Source organism: Hibiscus syriacus, unplaced genomic scaffold (genome assembly GCF_006381635.1).
Source record: "Hibiscus syriacus cultivar Baekdansim isolate YM2019G1 unplaced genomic scaffold, ASM638163v2 tig00008289_pilon, whole genome shotgun sequence".
Classification (NCBI taxonomy): Eukaryota; Viridiplantae; Streptophyta; class Magnoliopsida; order Malvales; family Malvaceae; genus Hibiscus; species Hibiscus syriacus.
Window position 1 is genome coordinate 212,190 of NW_024062162.1, and position 21,455 is coordinate 233,644.

The 21,455-nt window shown below is 32.6% G+C and overlaps 1 pseudogene; it reads right to left on the minus strand.

Moving 5' to 3' along the window:
* Positions 1 to 6,686: 6,686 nt before the first annotated feature.
* On the minus strand, positions 6,687 to 20,886 carry LOC120202200 (annotated as a pseudogene).
* Positions 20,887 to 21,455: the final 569 nt, after the last annotated feature.

The following is a 21,455-nucleotide window of genomic DNA, read 5'->3' on the forward strand; positions in this document are numbered from 1 at the left end:
ATGAAATCCGATGATAAGCAAAAGTGCCAAATGGACAAGTAAATGTGGTATTTTCTTAATCTTCTAGTGCCACAGGGATTTGAAAGAAACCTGAAAAGCCATCAAGACAACAATAGTGAGACTTTCCGGCTAAACGTTTAATCATTTGGTCAATAAATTGAAGTGAAAAATGATATTCTATAGTTAAAGAGTTCAACTTCCTGTAACCGATACAAACTCTCCGTCCATTTTAAACACGTGTGGGGACTAACTTGCCTTCTAAATTCTCAACTAATGTAACCCCAATTTTCTTAGAGATCACATGGACTGGACTTACCTAATTACTATCAGAAATAAGATAAATCATATTAGCGTTGAGAAACTTTTGGATCTCTTTTATAACCACCTCTATCATGAGAGAGTTTAGGCGCCTCTGACCTTCACGAGAAGGCTTTGTATTTTCTTCGATTTGATTTTATACATGCAAGTTGAAGGAATGATTCCTTTGATGTTAGCGATTATCTATATGATCACTTTTTTATACTATTTTAGGACTCGAAGAAAACCATCCTCTTCCTCTATAGAAAGTTTGTTTGAGATGATAACCGAAAAAGTTGCTCTTTATCCAAAAAATGCATGCATTAAATGATCTGATAATTATTTTAGCTCAATTTCTGGTGCTTGCAAAATAGAAGGCAACATCTTAGTTTTTGAGGGATTAAAACACAAATTAGAATAAAAAATGAAATATTTTTCAACTCCCTTATTTTATCATCGACTTCTTCTAAGTCCCTGCACAATTCATCACAAAAATTAGTCTCTATAAATTCATTGATGATAGGTTCTAAAACATCAACAAAACTAATATTACCCATTGAGTCGAGATATTTTATCGCATTATAAACATCAAATTTGACAACTTCACCATCAAATTTCATTATCTAAATCTCACTTCTAACGTCGATTTTAGTGTGAGTTGTGCTTAATAATGGTATATCGAGTAAGATTTTCAGATGAAGTACTTGAACAATCATTTTCCATGCCAATGAAATAAAAAATCTATAGGAAATACCAAGTCATTTACCTTAACCGATATATTCTCAAGGATTCATTCAGAATAAACTAGGGATCTATCGACGAGCTGAATTGTCACACATATTTCTTTCAAAGGCTCAACACCAAGCAAGTTGTAAATTGAAAGTGGCAAAACTTTAATTGATGCACTTAAATCACACATAACACATTTTATACCCACTTTACATATTTTTCAAGGAATAGCAAACAAACCTTGATTCTTGTACTTAAGTGGAATTTTACATCGAATGACGAAAGAAACATTTTCACATAAGTTTACCTTTTCATTCCTAGTAAGCTTTATTTTGTTCGTGCAAAGATCCTTAAAAAATTTGACATATCGTGGAACTTTGTTTATAACATCAAGGAGGGGTATATTAATCTTGACCTTCCGAAAAACATCAAATATATCTTTCTCCTTGGCTTGTTTGTTGCGTTTAACTAGTCTCGATGGAAAATGAGGTGGAACGATAAAGAGCGATGGTGCATAAGATAATGCAGGGGATGACGTAGGAGATGACACTGACATTTTTTAATCTTTCTTGTTCTCTCGGGTTCTTGTGTCAACTATTTAGGGTGGCTTAGTCTTAATGATATTTCCACTTCAAAGAGTCATAGAACTGGCGTTTTTCATCAGATTAGGTTCTGTCTGTAATGGTAACTTCCCTTGAGACTCTAATCACCCCACAGTTTGAGCCAATTGACTCATCTGTTTTCCCAACTCTTGTAAGTGTACTTCAGTTTGGTTCTGAAAATTTGCTCCACAATCGATTCTAATGATGAATTTTGTGGTTGGTTACTGAGATAGAGGTGGTCTCAGTTGATATGTTTGATTCAGTCTTAGATTATGTCCATATTTAAAATTCAGATGATCTCTCCACCTCGGATTATAGGTGTTGGCTTGAGTATCATGAGGTCTCTAAAGAGGTCCCGCAAAATTTCCCACAACATCCACATGAGCCGTAGTATCTTCTTGAAGTATTGACAATAGTCTTTGTGATGATCCGACATTGTGTAGATTCTACATAACCTTGTTGGTCCTGTTTTACATGCAATGAAAGATTAGACCACAATTGTTATCTTATCAATTTTATCCTCTATAAAAGGAACATTTATCTTGTGAACCCATCGTGAGGGTTCATTGGATGGACGAAACTGTTAAGAGTTGGCAGCCATAGTAGAAATCAGATTTCTAGCCATGATGAGAGTCATGTTGACGAGAACTCGTCCGCTTATTGTGTCAATCATCTTCATCTCCATAGGAAGTAAGCTTTCATAGAAGTACTTGAGAAGAGTTTTTACAATTAATTTGTTTGCGGGCAGCTAGTGAGAGGTTCTTGAACCGTTCCCAATAATCATATAGTGACTCGTTATCTTTATGATGAACTCCTAAGATGCTTCTCTTTAATTCACTTACTTTCTCCGTAGGAAAGAACCTGCTAGAATAATATCAGTCCACATAGTAAAAGAATTTGGTGGTAAATAAAATAACCAATCCTTAGCCAAATTGGCTAAGAAAAATGAGAAAACGTGAAGTTTAATATGTCCTCAAATGTACTTTGTGGTTTCATGCTAGATTAAACAATGTGAAATTCAGTGAGATGCTTATGCAAATTTTCACTTGGTAATCCGTGGAAGGTAGGGAGAAGAGTAATTAACCCCGTCTTGAGCTCAAATAGTGTTTCTCCTTGAGGGAATACGATGAATAACAGTGTTGATTTGGCAGATGCCATAGCTAATTCTCGGTTTATCTATTGATTCATTGGAATTGGTTCTTTGAATTCTTCATCAAAGTCAGAGAAGGTTTTTGTGTCGAAGGGTATCTCTGGATTAAGTTTGGATTATTATGATTGTTGTTATTGTCTCCTTTCTCATAGTGTATGTGTGAATATTCTTTGGGCTAGTGCTTCGATCTCAGGTATCTAATCTGCTAGCTCGCTTGGATTTTTCCTAGTAATAAATAAAAACAAGAAACAATATTAGTAAATTTGCCGAAGTCACAGATAACGACGCCAATTTGACAAGCGTCGAATTTGCCAAAAAAATAATTTCTAATTCTCAAATAAATAAATAAAGTACTATTGAGAAGTAGGGTCGATCTACAGGGACTAAGTAAGTTTGATAATGTTGTTTCCCGGATTGAATCATCTGCAAGAAAATAAAAAAGGGTATTTAAAATTAATAAAAATAAATGAATAAAATAAATAATATTGAATAAAAAATAATAATGCGAAAATAAATAAAATAGAAAGATTCAATAAAGATGATATAGCCTTAGGTTTCGCTTAGCCTCAATTACCATCGATCATTGAAATAAAATTTTTCTTTCATGATGTATGTCAGTTACAGTCAATAGGGCCCAACCCCTGTAACTAACTCTTCTCTCCAGTTAGTCCAAATTTCTATGCCTATCTTTGAAATCTGATCTTTGTTGGTCTAGCCACGTCTATCGCCATTAGATCCAAAATAGCTTTAAATTCTGAAAATCCCAACTCGAGTTATAGCGTCTCACCGAGAATCGAACTCAATCTTAATTTCCCTTAACGAACAACCACTAAGTTTGTTCATAGGAATTTGAATTACGACAACCGATCTGACTTCCAAACTTCAAGCAAAACAATCTTCAAATTAACGTGCACCTTTTGGTTGAATATGTAATAACTTTTAAGAGAATGATTGATTTCCACTCCAGTTTTTAGAGAATCAAGAATACGATCTAAAGGTATGAAGATCAAGATTCAATTCTCATGAATGAAATTGAGTTTCGCAAAAATCTTTGGCTAAGTAGAAGTTTAGCCAAGCATGGATTGGATCATGCTTAGCATTGTGAATAGAAAATAATGAAAGAAAATAAAGAAAGAATGAAAGATGGAGATGGAGATGAAAGAAAAGTAGAACTTCAATAAATAACCAAGGAAAATAAATTACAATTTGAGTTTCAACTGTTGAACCTAAGGGGTATTTATAACCCGCTAGTTTTAAGAAAATAAAATAAATAATTCCTAAAATAATCAAACTAAATATCCTAATAAGAGTTCCAATAAAAATAACTAATTCTTAAATAAAATAATAATAGAATAATCAAACTAAAAATACTAAATTAAAAAGATTTATCACAAAAAGATAAATATTTAAGTCTTCTAGTTGAATTCATCTTCATCTTCGGGATAACCTTGTCCCAGGTAAATTCCAAATTAAATATTCTAGGAAGTTATGCTTGTCTTCTATAAAATACTGAATGGACCGTCGAAATCTACTAGTTTTTAGGCTAATTAATCTAATGAAGTTCCTATTCAAAATAGACTTAAAATAAAGATAAATCAATAATATCCAATTGATAAATGAGAGGTAAATAATAATAAAAATATGTAATATTAAACTCTCATTATATATATATATATGATATAATTACATTGTGTAATTTTTTTAATTTTATGAAGATTTAAGATCTTTGGATGAATTGAAATGAATGACTGAGATTAATAATAGCAAATGAGAAGATATTCATCGGAAAAATAATGAGTTAATCTCAGCATCTAGTTTCACCTATCTAACTATTCTAAATTTGTGTAAAACCAAAAGAGTTTTACACAATATAAGTAAAATTATAACCATTAGATTGAAATAAATAAATGAATTACATTTAATTAAAATTTATAATTCATAAATAAAGATTTTTAACTCACGATAAAGCAATATCTATTTTTACCTCAATCTCAAATCCTGAATCCTAAACTCCAAAATCTCAAACCATAAAACATATATCCTAAACCTCAAACTACAAAGCCTAAACCATAAACCTCAGTCCTTAAATTATAAACCCTAAATTTCTAAATCTTAAATTCTAAACCCTAAAATTTAAACTTCAAATCTTAAATCTTAACCTTAAAAAAGAAAAATATATTTTTTACTATGAATTAAAAAATATTTATTTATGGATTATATATTTTTAATTTATAAAATTTGGGTTGTAACCTATATATAAATGATGGTAATGGTAAAAAGTCTTTGGCTTGTTGGGTTCCATCATATTGGATAAGGGATGTAAGAAGGAGGTATGGGGAAATAAAACATCAATTGTTGTTCCAACAACCACCAAAACCTTCAATCCTTCTGTTAAATTCCAATTGGCGGAATGCAGCTGTTGTTTGTGTTGGCTTTCTAATAAATTATCTGATTTCTGTTCATGTCTCCATTCCTGTCTTTTCATCAACACTTGTGTCTCCTATTCATTACCGATACTAAAATGAGATAATAAATATTCTCTCATCACTTTTGAAATGGCAATTACAATAAATAATTTAATAAAAGCTTCATATTTTTAAATTAGTAATTGATCAGTAAAAATAAATAATTGAATAAACACATATGAATATGAATGGTAAGTGGTTAAGTGGTTGTGCGTGCAAATTTTCTTCATGTCTCAAGTCTGAGTCCTCTAGTTTCTATCCTCATTTTCTTTCATTTTTTGAAAGTCTCGGTCTAAAGTAGCCTTAAATTGATAGAATCAAAATGATAAAAGGTGTCGTGTTATTATATAAATTTATTTGATCTTTATGTCAATAATTCTAAAGTTGGTGACTTGATTAATAAAACTTTTAATTCAATAATTAAAATAGAATTGAGTCAATAATTTAGTGATCTTGGGAGTAGTTTATCCTAGTTCAGAAGAATAAATCGTACTATTACATAATCAAAAGCAAATCCTTACTATTTTTTCTAACGAAAAAACTAATTTTATTTAAAATAGAAAATATATAAATTACAATACAAATTAATAATAAGAATCGTAAATTAAGGATATAATGAGAACAATTTCATATAATCATTCAAACAAAAACTAGCAACTTAAGATCATAAGGATCATACGAGGTAACATTAAAAATCTAACTAAGAAGCTTGAACAAAGATAGACACAGATAAATCTGATCGCATCGGCAAACAAACTACAAAACGAAATCAAGTTATTGAAAGACCACCGATAAAATCACAAACTAGACTCGAGTGATGTGAAAAGCTATCCACGAATACAAAACGGATATTCAAATCAACTCAGAGGGTCCAAATTAGGGAAAATCAATAAGATATCAGATAAACATCATCTTGATCAACCGTGACGATGTCAAATCAACCCTTAGTAAATGATAATAAAAAAAGCGACCAAACGACCGAAAAATATGTCAAAAGATAAAAGAAACATGTCACAAAGGCAAATGAAAGTGTGCCACAGAAGCATATGAAAACATATCATATAACTAGACTTATTGAAAAAAACAATAAGAAATAGAAATACGATATAAATAAGGAGAAAGACAATAAAATATATCGGTACTGACAACCAACATTAAAATTGATATCACCGTCGATCAACAAATACGAAAAAGACAAGAGATGAACTATGCACCAATAAGAAAACAAAGTCTTACTATTAAATGTAAACATTTACACCGTCTCATCTTTTCCTTTCCTTGACGCCATCTTTCAACCAAATGATCCGATTTCATTCATAGTTTATTTCATTTGACCAATCAAAAACATCTTGATCTGAACATTTCCCCAATAAATGTAATTATCTAAATCCTAAATAAATCCTTTACCTCATGCTTTAGGAAGGTATACGGATTTATCCCAAACTACCCTAACAACCAGTTGTGTTTACACCATGAAATAGCAATCACATAGAGGAATACTGCCCCAGCGGTACTACCGCCGATCGTCCAATGAAACTCTGGCATCCCTGCTTTATCATCGTCGAATAGTTCGATATGAATGTTCATGCCAAATATACCTGAGACCACGACAAAAGCACTGATCACAAGAGTCGCTGTCTATAGCATCACTCCCATTCGTAGAAGAAGGTTCTGTTTGTCATCCAGCATTATGTTTATGTAGTCCTCTGTGTCATCCACATATTCCCTCAGCTTCCATCAAAGAGAAAATATTCAATAATCTACACTTAGGTTCGAGTTCGAGTACTAAATATATATAATCTACACTTATATTCGAGTTCGAGTAAACAATGATGACACAAAAGGAGATAGTAATCATGTTGTAGATACAAGTGACATAGCGTGGAGAGCTTGTTGAGTGTACCATCAGATTGTACAAAGTAAGCTTCCAAGAGCATTTCTAACTCCTGTACATTAAGGTTTTTGCCGATAAAACTATGACCGGAACTCGATCGACTTCCATGGCTGTCTCTGCCAGTAGCAGCATCAAATGAATGGTCGAGGGGTTTGTCGGAATCTTGGGTGTAATCACCTTCGTGGCAGGGTGTCAAAGGGGCTTCAGCAGGTGTGCTGACATAAATACAGAAGATATTATAAGCAAATAATAAATGTGAAATCATTAATGAAAATTGTGGAAAGAAAAAGTTTGGTGCCTGTCATCATTGTCTGGTTCAACAACTTCGTCTTCTTCTTCTTGTTCATCTAATTCATCTCTTTCATTCAGAGAAGCAGTTGAAGAGTTCTCGATTTGTTGCTTCTCTGTTAAATACATATCAGCCATATCATCACCATCGTCTAGCAAGTGTTCTAACTCATCCCTAACCTGAAGATAAAGGCCAAATATTTCACTTGAATAGAATTTGAGGTTTAAATCACTCTACTCATTTGATTTTTTTATTAAAAAAATCCTATTTCACTCTTAACACCATTAGTATTGTAAATCACTCTACTCATTTGATTTTTTTATTAAAAAAATCCTATTTCATCTATGTTTACACGGTCAATTTGATAAAAAAATTGTAAATATATGAGACTAAAAATTACTTTTTTTATATATAGCTGTTAGGTCAGCACTTAACGAGTGTATGAAAATGGTTGTTTTCCAGGCTAAGGCGGAGATATAGTAAGTGCTCCGGGAACGGTGGTCCAAAGGTCTACCATCGCCTGAGGGAAGCTCAAGTTCGTGTAGTCATTATATAAGATAGCGTTCGCACCGAGAAAGCAACACAAATGCACTACCAAATTCGTTGAAAGTACCAAGATTGGGTTTGTGTTCAGTTAGAGTGAAAAGAGTAGTTATCGAAAGCCCACGAGGTCTAAATTGAACAAAAATTAACGAAAGGACCGAGATTTTTATATAAAAAATAGTACAAGGATTCAATATCAAAAAATTAAAAAAAATGAAGATTAAAATTTTAAATTTTGAAATATTATAGACTCTTGGCATATTTAAACCCAAACATTATCATCAATACACCATTGAATCATACTATTTTTTGGGATCAAATCATTATAAATTAACAAAATAAGTATTATTTTTTTTGAAAACACATAGGTATCAACTATTAGATTAAAGACAAAATGCAAATAAATACCCCTAACGTTTGACCGTATATGCAAATTTGTTTCTATTGTTTTTTTTGAAACATATGACCCCACAACGTTTTATTTTGATTCAAAAGTCACCCCCACAATTACGACTTTAATTTGGCAAAATTGGTGATTTGGAATTAATTTAGATTAAATATAAAAGGAGTAGCAATCGACCTTTGGGTTAGGTAGGTCGAATACCTAAAAACGTTTTTTAAAACAATTTTAAGAAAAATCGTTTTTAAGATAAAAGTGGTATGCGTACCAAAGATTCGATTTAAAACGGGTTTAGGAGTCGATTACGCGTGAGGAATGATTAACACCCCCACAGCGCCCAAAATTGGTACTGTGTTGCTTACACGTTGTCGTAATGGTGGAAATGATGAATCGAATATAAAGTTAAATTATGATCCATTTATTAAAATTGAATTAATTTGCTTTGAATTAATTATTGTTAGGGAAAATTCCTTAACTCGAAAAGAAACCTCGAAATAAGCAATCATCCGTAGGAAAAATTATTTCAACTATTTCTTATCAATAAAAGAATTTTCCATCATTAATAAATATACGAATCGAATATAAATGAAAATCGACGATTTGCATTCACATACAATGAAATAAATTGTGAATTAAAATAGCACACATTGTATCAGTAAAATAAATTAATTAGTAAAATAAAATTGATTTATTTCAAGTTCGTATTTGTTCTAATGACGTAATGGATTGTACCACTTCGATCAAGTGATACTTTCCACGCCCGTTCTACAAATTCGCATTCTCGAAACTATTCAAATAACATTAATATTTAAGGAAATATAATAGATACAAATGCGATGGGAAATAATAAACAAAATATTTACAACCTAAAACATAGCATTTATAACATGTTAAATATACACATTCGTAAAGGATTAAAACAACAACAAATAATTTAAGGAACCAACATATGATTAACAACAACTTGTATGACCAAAATAGCAAAAAACAAAACCCTAAAGGACTAAAATGGAAAAAATAGAAACTTAGGGACTAAAATAGTAAAAATAGAAAATTTTGGGACCAAAATGAATAAAACAGAAACTTGAAAAACTAAAATAGAAAAAATAAAAATTAGGTACAAAAATAGCAAAAAACAAAAATTTAAGGACAAAAATATAAATACAGAAAATTATAAGGCTAAAATAGAAGTTACAAATAAATTAGAGTCTAAATAGCAAATATTAAATAATATAGGTACAAAAAATGAAAATAGCCCAAAAATAACAACAAGGCCTAAAATGAAATAAATAGAAACATAAAGGGTCCCAAAAGTAATTAAACCAAAAGCAAACTAGTGATCAAAATGAAATGAATATAAATCTCATGACCAAATTCGAACCTTAACAAAAATATCATACACTATAATAGTAAGACTAAATTACAACATATATAAAACAAGAGATCAAAGTAAAAATAAACAAAAGTAACATTGATTACTAAAATTAGAAATTACAAAATACAAAGGACCTTTATTGTGAATATCCCAGGCGCGAATATGTTCACCAGGTCCTCCATGAAACGGCGCCGTTTCATCACATGTATATATACCCAAAGCTTAGCCCAAACTTAAGCCATTCTCCGTTTCATCACATGTTTATATACCCAAAGCTTAGCCCAAACTTAAGCCATTCTCCCATTTTTTCTTTTCACACGAGAGAGGAGAGAGAAAAAGATTAAGAGCTTTAGAGAGCTCTCGGGAGACGATGAGTCTCTGCCGTGCCAGTCACCCCTAACGGCGGCCATTGCCGTACTCCGGTACAGGAGATGAGAGAAAAAGAAACCATCATGAGCGTCTCTTGGCCCTAAGCACAAATCGAGGCCCCATTTGGCCTAAAAAACTGAAACGACGTAGATCTAAAGAAACCATTCGATTTCTTCTTCTCCGACGACCTCGAATTTCACGATGTTCGACGAGGTAAAACCCTTTCTCCCTCTCTCTCTTTTACTTTCTATTTTTCTTTTCGATTTAACCCTAAATCTCTCAGGATTTTTTCTCCTATTTTTCCTCTTCGAAACCGGGTTCTTCTTTTTTTCCCTTCTCTCTGTTTCTCTTTCTTCTTTTTACCGTTGCATGTGGAATTTTTGGAGACCGATAGTGGGTAGTGGGTAAGATTTTTTCCATGGTTTAGGCGAGATTTCGGGTTGTTGGTCGAAACTTAGGGATTTGTTAAAATTGTTTTTGACTTTGGTGGCAGGTTTCGGCGATGGTGATGACGATGGTGGCCTCGGCTTTAACGGCTTGGCGGTGGCTTGGCGGTAACGAGGACAGCTTGGCGGGTTGGAGTTGTTGGTGATGTAGAGTTAATAACTTTTAGGGTTTCAAAATCCTAAATGTCTGGATCGGTTCAGATCCAAGATCTGAACCGGGTCTCGGGTCTGGATCGGGTTGCATCTGGGTCTGGTTCGGGTTGCAACTAGGTCTGGTTCATTTCTTGTTAGGCTTAGGGTCTTTGGGTCTTCTAATTAGGCTCCAAAGCCTGCAACATGTAAAACAAATAATAATAATAATAATAATAATTAATAATTTTTTTAGGCCGAACAAAAATAGGTGTCTACAGTTGTCCCTCTTTGCACATTCTTGTGTTAACAAGAATAGGGCAAAGACGAAAAAGGCAATCAGTTTTTGTCTAGTTTTCTTTGTTTTTGAGATTTGTTGTTTGATTTGGGGGACGACACTGCTCATACTATGATGAATCTTAGCCATCTTTAGGAAGGGTGATAACACTACTCATACTATGATAAGTATTGGTTATTCAGGGTTGACACTGCTCATACTATGATGAATCTTGGTCAGATAAAAGTGATAACACTGCTCATACTATGATAAAGCTTGGTTATATAGGATTGACACGACTCCTACATGATGAGAAGATCTCGTCAAGTGATGACACTGCTCATCTATTCATGAGTCTTAGACATCTAAAGGTGATAACACGGTTCCACTCTACTGAGGACGACTGGTTATATGAGTTGACACAGCTCCTACATAACGAGGAGATCTGATTATATGATGACACTGCTCATCTGTTCATGAGTCTTGGCCATATAAGGGTGATAATACGATTCCACTCTGATAGGGACGACTGGTTATCTAAGTTCACACAGCTCCTACAAAATAACGAGATCTGGCCAGGTGATGACACTGCTCATCTGTTCATGAGTCTTGGCCAGGGGATTTTGGTTTCAAAAGAAACCGATTCAGAGATGATGCTTCAAAAGAAGCTGTCTCAAAAGAGATAAAATTTTGTTTCCTAAGAAACAAACTCAAAGATTCTTTATGTCTCAAATGAGACAAAATTTGTTTTGAAAGAAAATTGTCTTAAATGAGGTAACATTTTGTTTCAAGAGAAACAACATCAAATGATACTGATAGTCTTCATGTTCTTACTGGTGGAGGAAATGTCTTCAGAAGATCTGATAGTTCACATCAGGATGTTAAATCCCCAAAGATGCCCCAATATTCGATATTGAATCTCCAAAGATGCCCCCAACATTTTTTGTTGAATCTTTAAAGATGCCCTCATTATTTCTAATTGCTTACTTCAGCACTGATTCTAAGCATGAGTTTTGTGTCTGAAAAGTATTTTTTTCTTCTTATTTTATTTTCAAAATCTGAAAATATCCATTACAAGAGTTTTGAAAAATGTTTAATCAAAGATTTTGAAAATATTACCCTTCTAGGTTTTATAATTTAGAAATCATAAAACTAGAGCTCATTGGATATCAAAGAATTAATTACACTGTTAATCCTTCAATAATTATAGCATTTTACAAGTGTCAAGATCAAAGTTATCTTTGGGGAATGGTTAAGTAAGGAAAGGATAAAATGTCTCAGGTTATTGTGTTTGGTCAAAGGTTTGGCATTCTTGTTTATTTGATGCTCACTGATTTGATGGGGTAGCTTGTATGCTCCTCTACTGGAAGTGATCTCCGACTCACAACTCTCATGGTCACACTCGAGTTGTGCAATGGCTTATCAAGGAATTTATATGATTGCCTCAGCTGCACAATTTTTTTATTCGAGCTGCCTTTTCAGGTTTTTAACTCGAATCCTCCTTTGGTTTCAATACGTCATTTAGAATTTACATCTTGAACCCCCTTTGTTATTTTTCTCTATCATGCATTAAAGATTTTACAAAATCTTTTGCAAATAAAGATTAATCCTGATGTGCAGGATGAAATCCGAAGATAGTCTCTTCTGTTTAGAAATCCATGTATGATTAGAAGGGACTTTTCAGGCACGTAATGTAGGTCATGGTTCACGGTTATGAAAGAAAGGAATAAAAGGCCCAAACAAGTGTTTAAGGCTAATTTGAACCAAGGATCAATTCCTTATGATGCTTTCAATCCTGTATTGCTCAATTTAAATCTGCTTGTATGTGTCTTTATCTTGATTTTATCTGGATCTCCATGATCTTCGAGTGAAGTGATTCAATGATTCTAGAATAATTGTGCTAGATCAATCTCATAGTTTGAAGTTTGATGCACCATTAGACTTGAGGGAATCTTTACATGTTCTTCTTGTCCCTTTTTTTGTTTATTTTTTCTTTTTGCTCTTTGCTTCTTTTTTTTGCTCTTTCTTTGCTTATTTTCTCTTCGTTTTGATTGGATCTTTGCACCTGGAATTTGGTTCACCTTTCGGTATCTTTCTGGATTGATGTCTTCACTTATGTAAGCATATTTCTTCCACCTTGCCCCCCAGCATGAAGGGTGATCCTTGGTTAGGGTTGAATCATAAGAAAAATACTATAGGCTCAAAAGGGGACAACAAGGGATATATATATATATATGGATAAATGAAACAAAGCCGTTCATCATCTCAATCACAAAATTCCTCGCAGAAGAGGTATCCCAGGGGGATAGATTTTTAGGATTAATTTTATTCACATGAAAAATGTAATTAATGCATGATAGAATTATTATAAATTAATTCTATTTTCTTCTTCTTTCTCCCAGTATGTCTCAATGTTCAGATCAACTTCAGAAAATTAATGTGAGATGCCCCAAGTTATGTCTTCTGGTAGGAAGGTTCATGTTCAAGTGAACATCTTGTACTCAATGTCTTAGGTTTTATTGGTAAAAATGTTGGTTTTGCGTCTAAAAAAACAATGGTGTGACTTTATTGACTCAAAGAAAGGTATGGGTATGACTCTTTGTGTATCGAAAATATAAAGGCAATGTTCAAAAGTTTCAATAATAGGAAATGTCAAATTTTGGTCATTTAGTATTGACCATGAATTATTTTGGGTAAAGAATCAATGTATTTTATTTTTGGGGTTTTAGGCAGGATAAGAAATGTATGATCTTGTCATATGTCAAAAATATAATTCTTGAAGAATTAAAAGAATCCTTAATTCATTTGATACTCTAAGAACTAAATATTTAAAACTCGTTCAATTATTCCACCTTAGAAGGTAGAATAAGTTAAGTCATTTAAAAGATTAAACAAATATAAAAGACAAAACAAAAACGATTTCAAACAAAACAATGCTCTCAATGCAATGTGGTAGATGTCATGCTCTCATTCTCCTTCGATTGTCCATACCCCTGAATCTATCAGGTTATGGATCTTGCACTTCAGTGCTTTACAATTCTCAGCGGAATGTCTAGAGCTTCCTATGTGGTAGTTGTACACGAGATCAACATCGTAGCCCTCGGACTATGGGGACTCTTTTCTCATATCACTCTAGAAGGCTCAGTCCTACAACCAGCTGAACAAGCTCAACTATACTGATTTTAGCTTCTTGCTTCCATGTGGTGTCACGTGGTTAAGACCACTTCATCGAATCCTCCATGAATTAACTCCATGTTTTTATGACTACACTTTTGTCACTCATATTCATATGGCAATCATTTTGGACTGAAGCGTACCGCTCATAAAATATTAGAATGTGGTTTCTTTTGGCATACGATTTTTTGTGATGCTTTCTCGTTTTGTAAGACTTGTAAAAGGTGTTAACGTGTAGGAAATTTAAGCCGAAGGAAAAAAATGCCTCAGAATCTGATTCACATATGTGAAATTGTTTATGTGTGAGGAATTAACTATATGGGCCCTTTTACTTCGTCATTTGGAAATACTTACATTATATTAGCTATTGATTATGTTTCTAAATGGGTAGAAGCTAAGGCTACACAGAATAATAATGTTAGAACAACTATTAACTTTTTGAAAATTTTTATTTTTTCCAAGTTTGGCACACCACGGGAAATAATAAACAATCAAGGAACTCATTTCATCAATTGGATAATCAAAACATTAATGAAGAAGTTTGGAGTAACCCAAAAATCGCCACTGCCTACCATCCGCAAATAAATCGGCAAGCGGAAGTGTCAAATTGTGAAATCAAGGCGATTCTTGAAAAACTTTTCAAATATGATAAGAAGGATTGGAGTATTAAGCTACCTGATGCATTTAAGGCGTATCAGACTGGTTATAAAGGTCCAATCGAAATGTCTCCATACCACCTTGTTTTCAGTAAACAATGTCATTTACCGTTTGAGTTGGAATATCGAGCTTATTAGGCGGTCAAACAGTGCAACATGGAAATGAAAGCTATGACGAAGCGCGAAAGTTACATATTCAAGAATTTGAGGAGGTCCGACGAAACACTTATGACAGAGCCTGGATATTTAAAGAAAAAAGTGAAAGAATTCCATGATCGCAAGATTTCTTTTAAATCATTTGTTGTTGGTCAAAAAGTTTTATTGTTCAATTCTAAACTTAAACTTTTTTCAGGTAAACTAAGATCAAAATGGATCGAACCATTCATGGTGGTTTAAATATATTCTTATGGCGCGATCTAGATTGGAGATGGTTCAGTAGCTCAATTTAAAGTTAACAACCAAAGATTGAAGTCATATTATGATAACGCTCCATTCGGATTAGTCGAGGAAAATGAATTAGAAGAACTTGTTATCTAAAAACAGGTCATCAAGCTAATGACGTTAAAAATAACACTTTATGGGAGGCAATCCATATTTAATATAATTAGTTTTTTATTTCAATTTTTCATTTTTATTTAATTTCTTTCGATATTTTACTTGTTTTTAACTTTTAATTTAAATTTTTTAGGTACCTTGTCATTCCTAATTAAATTCGGATTTAACATCATTGAATGGTGAGTATTTCCTACCACCTCTCTTATGCATTAATTTTCATTTTGGGACAAAATGAGTAAAGTAAGGGTGTCACATTTGCATGAATTTTCACTTTGCTTATTCAATTGTTTAGAATTTGGTTTTTCTTGATTTAATTTGTTGAAGTTGCTTATTTTCTATCTTTTGTTTCCTTTAATTTTATTGTATTTCCATGTTAATTTTTATCTTGCTTTTGTTGGAATTTAGGATACATAATAGCATGGTATGACTACTTCTTATAAATTTTTGAAGCATTTCATTTATTTGTTAGTTGAATCGATTGCATGACTTAGCATAATTAAAATCTTTCATTTGAGGTTTGAACCTAATGAGCATATATTTACATTCTTGCTCTTTTGTTTTATTTGAGTGTGTCGACTAATCATTTGCATTCTAAAACTTGTAGCTTTATACTTTTCGATACTACATGATTGAATGCGATGTTTCAATGTGATATGGGCATTAGGATTAAATCTTTTTCTCTTCCCAAATAAATGGCCTACCATTCGTTTATTTTTCCCATAGATAGCCAATTTTGAGCCTTATAACCTTTCTTTGTTTTACCACAATATTAAACCAATACTGTTTTTATTTTTACCCTATCTTGTCACCCGTTTTCAAGTAAAGACAAGGTTGTTCAAATAGTGCAATTTGGTTTGAACGGTGCAAAAAAACATAGTGCAGTTTGGTTAGAACTATGCAGAAAAATACAGTGCAATTTGGTTCGAAATATGTAGAAAAAATTCACAGTGCAGAATAAAAAACAATATACTCGAATTGAAAAAAATAGAAAAGTTTGAAAGAAATAAAGAAAAAAAAGAGTTAGTTGTTTTTATTCGCTTGCTTTCTTTAGAATAAATTTTGGAATGATATTCTCTTTATCCTAAAACTAAAACCCGATTTTTGGCCTTTATCCTACCCGAACCTTAGCCCTGTTACAACCCTTTGAAAGACCCCTTGATTATTTCTCATGTTCTTACTTAGTAGTGAAGATCAAGCTTATGGAAATGTGATGATTAGTTTAGGCTTGAGCAATTCTTGTTACCCGAAACACTTGAATGGAATGAGCGAACCATTGTGAGGTGCTAAGTTTTGTATCTTTGAAATTAACATTTAATTGGGATGTCAAGATTTGTTTACATTGAGTTTTTATGTCTTTTCTTGATTTTTTCTTTAATTTTGACATTTGCCTTGATTTTGATTTTCTTGGAAATTTGGAAATGTGAAATTGGAGATGGTAATTTGTGACTTTTGGCATGTTAATTAGGAAATGCTTGATGACACGCATCGAATAAGTGAGGGAGAATTTGATTAGTATTTTAAATATTTAATATTTTATAGTTAATTTCTCATTGTTCATTAGGTTTTGTTATTTATTTGGGCATTTTTACTTGTTTTCTATGCATGACCATGAATTCTGGAAATTGAACTTAAAAGACGAAGTTCTGCATTTTTTTTTTTCTTTTCTAGAATCATAGGTGACCCAGTGGCCATGGAACCGCTGACGTGGAATCCAGTCAGCATCTTCTAAAAGATCTAGCTAGCATTTTCGTGAAGACATAATATTCAGCCGCTAATTCCGACTCAAATTTCAAAATTATCTTTATTTTTGGGATTTTATTTAAACAATTAAGGGAATTGTCTTTTATTGTATTTATTAGGAATTATCTTTAGAGAGCTATAAATACCCCTTGGGGTAAGCTTTAAGATTTCTCAAATTATGTGCATTTCTTTTTTCTTGTTTTCTTTTATAAAGTTTTACTTTTCTTTTCAAGTTTTTACTTTTTAAGTTTTATTTATTTTCTTTTAAAATGCTAAGTATTATTTCTATCATACTTATCTAAGTTTTTCATAGCTAAAGGCTGAAGCGATGACTCAATTTCGATCATGAAAATTGAAAAGCACTAAATACCCTTCGGATTACATTCTTAGTTTTTTGGAATCAATGATAGGTAATCGACCATCCTTTTATAATAAAAAACATTTTCTTTTAAAAAAAGTGCATGTTGGATTGATAGTGTTTTCGATTTATAGTTGGGAGGAAGGATCGTCTTATAGCATATTCGACTTCATATGAACACGCTTAGCGACGGTCTGTAAGGGAAACTGAGATCAGATTCGATTATCAACGAGACACTAGTCGAGTTAGGTTTTTCCAAAGCTTTAAAATCGAGTTGGCGCTAATAATGATTTTTGTGATTGGTCCACATAAGCACTAGCAATCAATGATTGTTTTGGATTGATGGTTCAATTAGGAGAAAAATAGGTTATAGGGGTTAGGCCTTATAGAGTATAACTGACATGAATATGAAGCTAATATATATTTCGATGATCGACGTGATTTAAGGGAAAGCGAAAGATTGAGGCTGATTTTTACAATTAGATTTTATTTCAAATTTACATTCTTTCAATTTTTAGTTTCTGTTACATTTCAATCAACACCCTTTTTATTACTTTGCAATACGCCTAGCATAGAAGCAAGATCAAGTTATTGGCAATTTCTATATTCTTTGCGGATCGACCCTTACTCTCTATATTCTACTTATTTCTATTTAATTTTTATTAGGATTAAGGCATATTTATTTGGCAATTAAAACAACTCGTTGTCAAATGGAGTTTAGAGAAAGAGAATGAATGTTTTGGGGTCTCTTTGGTTAGGTCTAAGATGGTCCAGCCACCGCTGGTGGTGGTTGACAACATGGTTTAGTGGCATCGAGGAGCTCGAAGAAAATGGTTATTGGAGTAAGGAAGAGAGCAGAGAGGAAAGTTTGGGAGAAACAAAATAGGCGGATGGGTTAGGGTTTTAGGGTTAGGGTTTGACTACAATGTTATGTTTGTACTAAAACTTTCGTGTTATTTGCTCTTGTACCCTTCTATTTTTAGCACAAATTTACATAATGGTCACTGATCTCATGCTTGTTTTATTTTATTTCAGATTTTATGTCTTGATTATGTAAATTTACCTTTTTTATTTGTTCTATAGTCTATTCAGAATTTTAGGAAGAATTTCTTTTTAATCCATGTACCTTTAGCATATTTTTGTAAATAAGTCCCTCATCTTCTTAATTTTTTTTGAATTACTCGAAAGGTGTAAACCTCAATTACATGGTTTCCAAACTTATGTTAGCTTAAAAAAGAAAACTTTTCTTTAGGTCCATTTATTTTACGTGTGTTTTACATTTTAGTCACTAATTTTCTATTTTGTTCTCATTTCAAATCTTGTGCTGTGATTTTGTTTTTATTTTATTTTAGATTTTAGTCACTTTTTTTAAAAACAATTTCGAATGCATGTGTACTATTAGGGTTATTTTCCATTTTTTTGTTAATTTATTAGGTTAATAAAAGATAATCTAGTTTTTAGTCCTAAAGTTTCCATTTTTTTTGCCATTGTATCCTTATGCTTTTGATTTCATTTTATTTAAGTCTATTGTTTATTTATTTCTATTTAAGCTTTTATCATACCATGATTAGTTCGATTTAAATCTATTTTAGTTTTATTAGATCTTAGCATGTTGGTACAATTAGGTTTAGATCTTTTTAATTTAGTCCTAAATTGATACATTTTTTAGATCTAGTCCTTGAATTTAGATTTAGTCCTTGAACTTTCTTTTAATTTAGGAAATAATTTGATTTGGCCTTCGCATTAAATGTCTGAGGGTCCATTTTAATTATTCGATTCGATAATTGATATAATTAATTAGGATTAACAAAAAGAGCCTTTAATTTAAAATTTTCACCCTTTTATCCTTTAATTTAGGGAATATTTTGATTTGTCCCTCGCATTAAAATGTATGAGGGTTCATGTTGATTATCTGACTCAATAATTGGCCAAAATAAATTAGTTAATACTAGAGCCTACATTTTTAGGTTTAGCCCCTTAGGTTCTCTAAATTTCATAATTTGACACTAGGTTAGAGAAAACCTTAATTAATTCACCTAGTATAATTAGGTTCATAAATAATTTTGATTGCATTTTGATTTAAAAAATAATAAAGCAATGTTCATTTATGAAGGAATTAATAGTGTATCCATTCATTATGCTCAGGGGGTGACCACTGGTAATTCACAAAGTAAATCGACATCCTTTTCAAAACCCTACATCACATTTTCTTAATTATCAAGGCAATGTCTGTTTATTGGGATCGATAACAAAGATTTCGCATAAAATGCCCGAGGGTGATCGTTATTGGTCTTTAAAACTGATAACATTTTCAAAATGTACATACGTAATGGATTTTAAATTAAATAAAACCTCGAACTCAAAATTTTCAATTTTCTAAATATAGGGTATTTGACTAGTTACCAATTCTATATATTATTTTTTCCAATTAAGTCATTGTTTCTATCGAAAAAAATAATATTTTTTATTATTTCGGGTCTGGTTTTTAAGTTATATATCGAGTTCGAATTGGGTGAAATCTTGTTTTGGTCGGATCTCGGGTGGAGGATTCCTTATTCTCGGGTTAGGTCAGGTGGATCAAAAATTCGACCCAACCCATGCCCATCCCTAAACCTATCCCACAAGAACATGTGTTATGCATAAATTATTGATTTAATATTTTTTTTGGATAATCCATTTTCATTACCCAAGAAAACAGGAAGCCTGCTACAAGAAACCAGTTTATTACATAAAACAACAAATAACGGCTAAGCTATATAACCAGCAACCTAACGACTAACTATACAAGGAGTCATCAAATGAAAGAATAAAGCAAATAGTCATCAAAACTCACGAGATACCCCAACTTACACAGAGGGCATCGTTCCTCGAGTCAATTCTATTGAGAGGCTAGTCGTTTAATCGAATCCAGATAGCTTCTCTAATATCCTCTAGAACGTCATCCATCAGCCTAGCCTTCCCCCCAAACATTCTGTTATTTCTCTCCTTCTAGATGACATACACGTAGCCAGCCAAAGCGAGCTTAAACACTCTCGCAATGAGAGACTTACCCTTTAAACAATGTATAGCCCATGCTAGTTCTCTGTCCCAGTGGCTTACTCTATGATTGACACCACATAGAGAAAGTATGGCCATCCATAAAACTTTTGCATAACCACACTCAAAGAAGATATGATTTCTATTTTCAGGCTCAATGTCACAAAACAGACACTTGTCATTCTCAATGACTAATCCCATCCGAAGAAGCCTTACCCGAGTAGGAAGCCTATCTAAGATAGCCATCCATAAGATTATGTTATGCTTTGGGATACCCCCAGGGAACCAAACCAAGTGGTTCCACAAGACCTTTGAAGACGTGGTGCACATGTCTTCCCAGATCTGTCTCGTACTGAGCTCTCTGACCGGACCAACAATTAAGTGAGAAACAAAAGGCCTCATTTTCAATAAATTCTTAAAACTCCAGCTGGCATTTGTAGGGGAATTCATATGCCAGAAATCAGAATTCTTAATCACATAAGAATAAATCCAAGCTACTCATAAGAAGCCTTCCTCTGCCAGTAAGTTCTTTATCAGTTTCACGATGCAAGCCTTGTTCCAACCACCTATATCAATTAATCCAAGACCCCATTTAGACTTCAACTAACCGATCTGCCTCCAACTCACTCAAGCGCCCTTAGCAGGCAAATCGACTCTCTTCCAAAAGAATCGAGAGCATAGTTGCTCAACTTTCTTGATCACCGCAGGAGGAAGTATAATTTGTCTGCACCAGTAATTTGTTATGCTAAATAAGAAAGCACACACCAATTGTAATCTGCCAATAAAACTCAGATGTCTGTTAACCTATAAATTCAGCTTAGCCCTTACTTTATCAATAAGGATTTGACAATCCTTTTCTGCAAGGTTTTTAGTCACCAAAGGAATTCCCAAGTATCTTACAGGGAGTTTCCCTATTTTGAAACATATAATCTTGCTTATATCATTATACTACACAGTAGATATCCCAACTG